At 40.0% G+C, this 9,045-nt stretch overlaps 1 pseudogene; it reads left to right on the plus strand.

The window, feature by feature from the left end:
* Positions 1 to 5,096: 5,096 nt before the first annotated feature.
* LOC115853286 (SIN3-HDAC complex-associated factor pseudogene) lies at positions 5,097 to 5,760 on the plus strand (annotated as a pseudogene).
* Positions 5,761 to 9,045: the final 3,285 nt, after the last annotated feature.

Genomic DNA, 9,045 nt, shown 5'->3' on the forward strand with positions numbered 1-9,045 from the left:
GAGGAAGGCGAATTCCCAGGTTCTCATCTTAACATCTAGTTTCCAATGAGAGGTAAGGACACCAAATGATTTGGGGAAGGCAAATAAACAGATTGCTTACTAGCAGAGGGAGAAGACCAGCTTGCATCCAAAGGGGACAATGTAGTAGATGTGCTATAGGAACAAAGCCTTCCTCTGGCTGGGGGTTGGTGCACAAACATTGGATTGTTGCTGGGACTGGCAGCAGAGGGTGTTGTGTCCTCTGCCAACACGTGTCCTGTTCCTTTGATAATGGTGTCCAGAATTCTTGATGAATAGTTGGGTAAATTTCCTAGGTTTCTGGGTAGAGACTCATATCAATAGAACTGTGACACCCTTGAAAGATAATACTGGCTTTACTTAACAGAGGTGTCAGTGACAGGTTGTTACATAACCTTACATTTAAAAAAAAATGAGCCAGATCAAATACCACAAAACTATATTTGACATACCAGCTAATGATTTTCTTTTAATTAAACTCTCCTTAAAATTATAGCAATTCAATATGTGAAATGGGTTTGAACCAGGTAGTTATACTAAGCTCGCCCTGGTTTTAAACCTGCCAGACTGTCTTCAGTTGTGTCACTGGGCCTGATACACAAACACAGAGTAAAATCCTAAAACACTTTTGGTAGTGGAAGAAGTGGGGATCTCAGAGTCAAACACCAATATCACGTTGAAAGGTTAGTAATACCTATTCTGACTCAATACAACAAAATGAAAAGGAGGATTGCTTTCAGTTAAATTAGTTGAGTTAAACTTATATATCTCCAATCTATCTGCGCAATTTGGAGTGGAACTTCTACTCGCAGCATGTACTGATCATGAACCACAATGTCTGACGTGCAACTTGTACGCGTAACATAAAAATTTAAATCCGTTTCATTTTTCAGCTTCTCTTATTAGGGTGGGGGGCTAGTCAGTTTGGGTTACCCCACTTTTCCAGGGTCGCATCTGTGTTCCAGGGACTTTAGAGGGGTACAAGACTGGCCTCTGCTAAGTTTCCATCATCGCATCTGGGCCTCAGTCATTGGCCCACGTGGTAGTCTCTGAGGCGTCTCTTGTTCCCATGCTCAAGTCTCCTTCAGAAGTGGCATTCTCTATGCTTCTTCCAAGCCTGGCCAAGGGAACGACACTTTCTGCTGCTTCTGTGCTGAGGCATAGGAATTGTCTTTTCCTTATGGTCCCATCTGCCTACACCAAACACACTGCTGTCCCCTATCTTCTTGAGACCCAACCTCGGAGGCAGGGAATGGAGGTGGAGGAAGTACATGTCTCTCTGAGACCCCAAGGTTATCTCTGTTCAACCTGCTTCCTCCCATCCATCCTGTCTCCTTTCTCATCCAAATGAATCATTTTCTGTAGCAGGGGAGAGATCAACTGTCTTATAATATTCCTCACATTTGTTTTGTCCTTGCACAGAGTCCTGACTGTTGCTCAAGTGCTGGGTTTCTCAACTGGTGCACTATTGACTTTGGGGGCTGGATATTTTGTTGGGGGGTGTGGAGAGCTGTTCTGTTCACTGTAGGATGCTCAGCAGCGTCCCTGGCCTCTACTCACGAGATGCCAGTAGCACCTGCAATTGTGGAAACTGAGAATCCTCTCCAGACCTTGACAAATGGCCCTGGTGCATTTGCCCTTTATGGAGAACTACTGCCTTAGGGGCATAGACTTTTGGAAACAAAAGCCATTAAGATTCCCTGGAGACGATCCACATCGAAGAGGAGTGCTGGTAGAAGGGGCACCCAAAGAGATGTGGGAAATTGGGAATTCGTATTTTAAATTTTTTGTATACGCTCTACTTGACATGCAGGAAAAGGAGACAGGAAAGTTAGGATAGCTACACACAAACACTTCCATACTGAACATAGATACTTAAATGTTAGAAGAGTTTCATCTTTGTATTTTTTATGAAGTAATTGTTTTCTCCTTATCAGCACTGCTCTCATTTTCTAAAGGAAACTTAATATCATTGATGCAAACTGATACAAATAAAATAGATTTCAGAAGCATGGACATTAAAGTTGTACATGATTGGTTGTTCAAAATTTTTATTCTTCTAAAATTTATAAATTTCTTCTAATAAAGGTTAATAAACAGAATGTTGTATAGAACATCATCACAGCACCTTCTTAAATAGAAAAAAATGTCCACTGTATATTGACATGTATGTAGAGCATTAACTATGCTTCACCTCTTGAGAAAGACCTAAAGTAAAAGTACTAAATTGTAAAGAATTCGATTTCTAAGATACTTTAAATTTCTGAACTGAAGGGAAAGCAAGTCACTTACCTTGTATTTCCCCATGACTGATCTATGATGGGCCAAATGGAAATGTCAAAGGCTGTTGACAGAACAAGAATAATGAGCATACATTTATGGCTTTTGTCAATAGCCCCAGAGATCAATTGCCGCATTGACCAAGGCCAAGTATTTCTTCCGAAGGGTGAATCTTGAAAAAAGTGGTTTCCAGATGCAGTTCATATCCAGGTATTGCATTGGTCTTTTGGACACCCTTTCTGTCACCTTTCCGCAGGCAAAGGAAATTTGAAAACCTACCAAAATCAACAAGCTTGCTTTCTTCCAGGCAGTGTTTAGTAAGCAATGGATTGATAGATGTTTTCATTCTTGTGGTCAGTGAAGAGTTTGGGAAACGGTGGGGCAGTTACTTAGGATGTTTGCACTGAACACTTAGACCCTCTCCCCCTAATAGTTTGATCATAAGGAAAGAACATAAACCATTTAATGTGGAGCAAACTTCTTCCATTTGAGGGTGACAGTCTTTAAATCGGCCACGTCTTTGATGTTGTGCTTAGGCTGGGAAGATTTCAAGTGTACTGGCATATAGTTATCCTAATGTGACAATTGTTTTACTTTGAAATTATTTTCCTCAAACACAGTACTGAAATCTGAGCTCCAAAGATGAAAATTGGAACCACAAGCTCTTCTGTGTATAATACTCGATTCTCTAACACCAACTAAATTGCTTTATGTATCTTGAGGTTTTATTTTATTAAATTCTTAAAAATCTATATTCTTAAAAATTCTTAAAATCCATACTCATTTTTTCATAAAGAAATATGAAAATATTTATATAATTGAAAATTAACTAAATTAAATGTTCAGAAATGCATACAAGAGAAAATGTCTCTCATCAGCAAACATGAAAAAGATTCAGTTCATTAGTAAACAATGAAATGCAAATAAAAACAAAACAAGACATAATTTTTTCTTATCAAATTGGCAGAGATAAAAAAATTTCAGAGTGCTCAATACTGGACATAGAGTATTGCTAGTGAGAAAGAGAAAAAAGGTGTTATAGCCTCTTTGGGAAATAGTTTGACAATATGTAGAAAGGGTCTTTTAAATGACCAAGGCTGAGACAAGTAATTCTAAACTTGGGAATCTATCCAAAAAAAATCATCTTAAATACAGAGAGAGTTTTATGTACAAATGTACTCATTGTAGTACTATTTACAATAGGGAAAAAAAGGGGGGGGAACAAAGTGTTTTGACAATAAAGGAAATTTAAATAAATTGTAATACTTTATGAATGTGTACTGACATTAAATATGCTAATGAAATATTTGAATAATGGTAAACACTCGTTATAATATTTAGAAAAAGAAACACTGTAAAAATTATGTGTCAGTTTTGTATCGAAATTATGTAAAAGTGATGCTTAGAAAAAAGACTAAAATACAGCCAGATATTAAAACTTGTATTTGTAGGGTGAGAATATGGGTAAACATTTTAAAATTTTAGTTTTAAATTTTCCAAAAAATTTCCCAAAATGCTGTATTCATCTTTTTATTCTTTTATACTTGGAATAAAATAAATTTTATTTAAAAAAATGTATATACATTTTAAAACTTAAAATTACTCTGCAATACTAATCTTCACACACATAGTTCATGAACTATGTTTTTCTTCCAAATGAAAACCTATAGAATCAAAACATTAGAAAACGACCATAACCTCATATCCTAGTCCCCCTTTTTTCAGTTAGTCCAGCTTCAGCTGTCTTTGGTAAAATTGATTATCCTTTTTTAAATATTGATAAACGTCAGGTCTCACAGCTTGTTCCAATTCTTATGAATTATTAGTCAGTTTTATTTCCAGGACATCATGTATCCAATTTCTCTGTTAGAGTTGCATGCTATTCTCTAAAACTACCAAAAAACTAATTTTTGGTTATGGCTTGTCTTTCTTTCCTTATTTGCTTCCTAGTAGAATACCTATGTTCTAGCTTGAATTTTAAGACGCTCCCATTCCTTTGTTTGGTAAACAAAAAAGAATCATCACACCTGTAGGCCTTCCTTCTTTGCTCTTCTAATGTTATAAGTATACTGGGTGGTCGGCATGAGGGTAACAGAGCTGGTGTTATACTAGCTGTCTTCAGCCATCAGTTATCACAAGATTCCTGGACTATACTATGGAAAAATTTCTAGGTCTTATGGTGTGTGTGTGTGTGTGTGTGTGTATGATGGGATATCAAAGGAGAAGTGGAAAATACAAAAAAAACAAAAAAATAGTTTAACTTCAAGAATCTTAAATAGTATTTCAGTGGTTTTCTATGTGTGGTTCTGAACCAATAGCCTAACTTGTTTAGAAAGAAATTCTCAGGCACCTCTGTGGACCTACTTGAATCAGAAGCTGGGCTTTTGTTTAGGCCCTCCCGGTGATGCACACTCAAATCTGAGAACCGCTGCCTAAGAAGAGGGCCGGGCGCAGGGGAGGGAGGCGGCGGTGAGGGACGCGCTTCCCTCCGTCCACCCCGCCCCGCCCCGCCCCGCCGGGCAGCTCTCCACCGGAACTTTCCCTCGGACCCCAGATGCTGCGTTTACCCACCGAGCCGCCGGGGAGCGGTTCTCTTTGCTGCCTGGGTGCCTCTGTCTCGGTCGTCGCGTGCCCAGGGGTCCATCCAGTGGCATTTTGAGTTTTGAAAGGTATTTTTGAATATAAGAGACACTTTACTACCCAGAAGGAATCTAGAAAGTGGAATTGGGGAAGTTATTACATTGGAGGAACTATTGGTGTCCTTCAAAGCATACTAAGACTATTGCCCAGAAGAAAAGATGTTTGGTTTTCGCAAGCCAAAGGTGTACCGAAGTATAGAGGGCTGCTACATTTGCCTCGCTAAATCCTCCAGTTCTCGATTCACTGACAGTTAACGCTATGAAAAGGACTTACAGAGCTGTTTTGGGTTACATGAGACTCGTTCAGGAGACATCTGTAATGCCAGTGTCCTGCTTGTGAAAAGATGGAAGAAATTGCCAGCAGGATCAAAACAAAAAACAAAAAAACTGAAATCATGTGGTAGATGCCAGGGCAGGACCCAGTCTAAAGACTACACTGAAACCAAAGGAAGTGAAAACTCTGTCTGGAAACAAGATAAAAAGCAACCAGATCAGTCAACTGCAGAAGGAATTTAAATGTCACAATTCTGGTGCTCACAGTACCACCTCAGGTGCCTCTCCAGCTCAGTCTCCTCGTTACAGTCACCAGTCAGATACAGAGATGGCTTCTGGCTCTAACAGAATGTCAGTGTTTTCCTTTTTAGGTCTCACATACTAGAAAAGACAGAAAATACGCTGTGGCACTATCTATAAAGGCCGTCTTGGGGAAGTCCTTGTTGACATACATCTATTCAAGCCTTGCTGCAGCAATAAGAATGCAGCTGCTGGGAAGCCGCTGGAGAAGGGGCCAGAGCCTCTGCCCATCTCCACTCAGGAGTGGTGACTGAGGCTGATGTAGAAGGGGAACAAAAAACGATTTAAATTTTGGAAAACAAAGCAACAAAAGGACCCTCCTATTTTTAACTTGGATACCTACTATTCTGCCAAAGGAAGATTCCTAGAGTTGTTTTGAGTGTGTTGTTTTCCCTCCAGTTCCACAAACTCTGAAGCCAGTATCTCGCTTACTAAAAGAAAAAACGAAGTGTACTTAATATTTAAGGTGCTGAGTATTTCATGGGAAAGCTGAATGCTGCTGTAAGATGCTCTTTAAGTCTTTTTTAAAAGTCCCCTTCTAATGAATGAAATTAGGGGAATTTCAGGGGACAGAGATGGGATTTGTTGTATGATAAATGTATGTAGTTTTAATCTTTCTATATGGAGAAGCAGTGGTTGGGGCATTTTTTAAGATGGCTGGCTACCCTTGTTTTCCTTCTTTATAATAAATTTGTCGTAACTCAGTAAACACAGACTTGCCCCTAGTTGTTAATAACTGTGAAATATTAAGGGGTTGCCAAGGTTCTGATGATTCAGACCCGTACTACTGAATAGTAAGCGGGACAGGCTAAGGTCTCTGTGTGACTACCTTGAAGGAGTAGTTTCTAAATCTGCAGAGCTAACTTGGCTGCACATGCTGCGTCCTGTGCCACCTCCCTCGACACTGCTATTTGATAAAGTTTTTAGTTTCTATGACACTTCTAAAGCAGAATCAAAGTCCCTCTCAGGGAACTGGCAAGTCTTTAGGATAAGCAATCACGTATGAATAGTACCAAAGCGTTAGCACTTGGTAGAGGACGCGCTGTATTAAAAATGTTAAATTATCTGAAAAAGAAAATGCGCACGTCTTCAGGATGGCTCATGAAAAAAACGAAGGTTAATGCTTCTTGAGGCACATCTCTTAGAGGGCTTGCAAGTGTGTAAATAATTTATGTTACGTGACTGGTGACTTCATTGGAAATCTGCACAATTCAGTTGTAGCTCTAGATTCCTTCGGTTGACCTTTGTGAAGGTTTTATTTGTGTAGAATGGTTGTTTGACTTGTGTTAACCTATTAGGGTTTGGGGCTTTTGTTTTTGTTTTCATTCTATATTAAAGTAAAATTCAGCTAAAAGAAAAGAGTTGTATGTTAATGCTGAGTGGGTTGCTTTGGGTTTGGTTTCTTTTAGTCAGGCTTTCTGAACATTGAGGTGTTAGATGATACATCCTAAACGTGGAGCGCTTCAATTCTAAAACCTTCATTGAAAGCCTTTTACTTGAACCCGCCCCCCCCAAAAAAAAAAACAAAAAAAAGAAGGCCAGAGAGAACATCAAATAATATGCAAACTAATTTTGTACAGTACACTTCACATAGAGTTGAAGTTAGCCCAGGCACTTTTGGGAAATGATTGTTGTTGTTACGTGAAGCCTGGCTAGTTTTTCCCTTTTCCCTCGGAAGTATTAACAATCCCCTTGTGAACCCTGCTTTTCCCCTTTCATGTCTTCCGAAGCTGGCCTTTTGTGGTTAGATTCAGTGGGCCACGGCGCTGGGATGTGCCCAGGCAGCTGAAGCCCTTGGATTTCTTTTCCACGTGACTGGCCTAGGATGGCCTTCGTGACAGTAACTGTGCTATTATTTCCCACACTTCATGTTTAAAACACTTCAACCTGCTACAAACCAGGCTTCCACGTTCCTTTGAGCAACGTCTGGAGCAGATGTGTAGCTTCCACGTATACTCCTAGAAGTAAAGAATGTACAAGAAAACTTTTATCCCTTCCCCACATTTCAGTTTCACAAAAGTATTTCCCATTTAGAATACAAATCTCTATATAGATTTTTTTGCTGGCTGTTTGCAGCCATATCAAGTGTTCTCTGTTGATCATCATTCTGGAAATGTCCAGAAGAACCTATCATTGTTATTCTGGATCTGTAAAATAGCATGTCTTCCAACCATTCTGTGTCTTCATTTCCATATTTATGTTCCAGAAATCACGATCAATTTCCCAAATTCTAAACTTACTCAAATTCTTTTATGCCTGGGCACTGTTCCCAATGAATTATTTATTATACTTTTCTCGTATAGTTTTTGCAGGATATTTTCTTAGCTTTACCCATTTGTCTTATTCCAGCAGTCAGGATGGGTTCAACCGGTAGATAAGAAAGGTAATATGATTTAGAGGATGGTAAATGGCTTTCCTGCAAAATGTCTCCTTTACTAGGTATGAAGTAAGGCCTGTGTTTTCATTGGCCTGTCACATTTTCCAGGCCTGATCTCTCTCCCACACCCCTGCCTGATATTTTCAACTCCTTGCTTGGTGTCATTCAACTGTCGACTGAAAAAAATGCACAATATGAGGGTTGTGAGTTAAGTTTTATTTGGGACAAAATGAGGACTATAGCCTGAGAGACGGCATTTCAGATAGCTCTGAGAAACTGCTCCAAAGAAGTAGGGGGGAAGGTTAGTATATATGTAATGCTGAAGGGGGAGTACATGCAATCAAACACACATTTTTTGCAGAAGGTTTCTGCTAGTAACAAGGAGCAGTCATCACCATGAAGGATTTTAGTGCTTTTCTAGATGTGAGGAGATGCAAGAATTGGGCTCATAAAATCGGCTCCTGAAAATAGCTATCTGAAGACCTGTTCTGCCAGTTTTTTCCAGAACACAGAGTGCCCCATGTCTGATCTCCACCCTTGAGCTCCTTTCAGGCGGTGTTGAAGGTCAGCAGCTGCAGTGGCTCATAATTTAAACCTTGTAGAGGTAGATGGCAAGTGCCAATTTGTGGGTGACACAACCTTCTAACATGTTCTCTAATTCTATAGCAGTGCTTCTCAAACTTTTCTGTGCATCCCTTGTAAGCTTTTTTTTATAGTTTTTAAAAAATTTATTTATTTAATTTATTTTTGGCTGTGTTGAGTCTTCCATGCTGTGCATGGGCTTTCTCTAGTTGCAGCAAGAGGGGGCTACTCTTCATTGTGGTGTGCAGGCTTCTCATTGCGGTGGCTTCTCTTGCTGCAGAGCATGGGGTCTAGGCACACGGGCTTCAGTAGTTGTGGCATGCAGGCTCAGTAGTTGTGCCTCACAGGTTCTAGAGCACAGGCTCAGTAGTTGTAGTACACGGGCTTAGTTGCTCCACGGCATGTGGGATCTTCCTGGACCAGGGCTCGAACCCACGTCCCCTGCGTTGGCAGGCAGATTCTTAACCACTGCGCCACCAGGAAAGCCCATCCTTGTAAGCCTTTTAAAACACAGACTGCTGGGCCCATGGCCATCCATTCTGCTTCAGCAGGCCCTGAATAGGTTGGAGAAGTTGC

This window comes from Globicephala melas, chromosome 18, assembly GCF_963455315.2.
Source record: "Globicephala melas chromosome 18, mGloMel1.2, whole genome shotgun sequence".
NCBI classification, from domain to species: Eukaryota; Metazoa; Chordata; class Mammalia; order Artiodactyla; family Delphinidae; genus Globicephala; species Globicephala melas.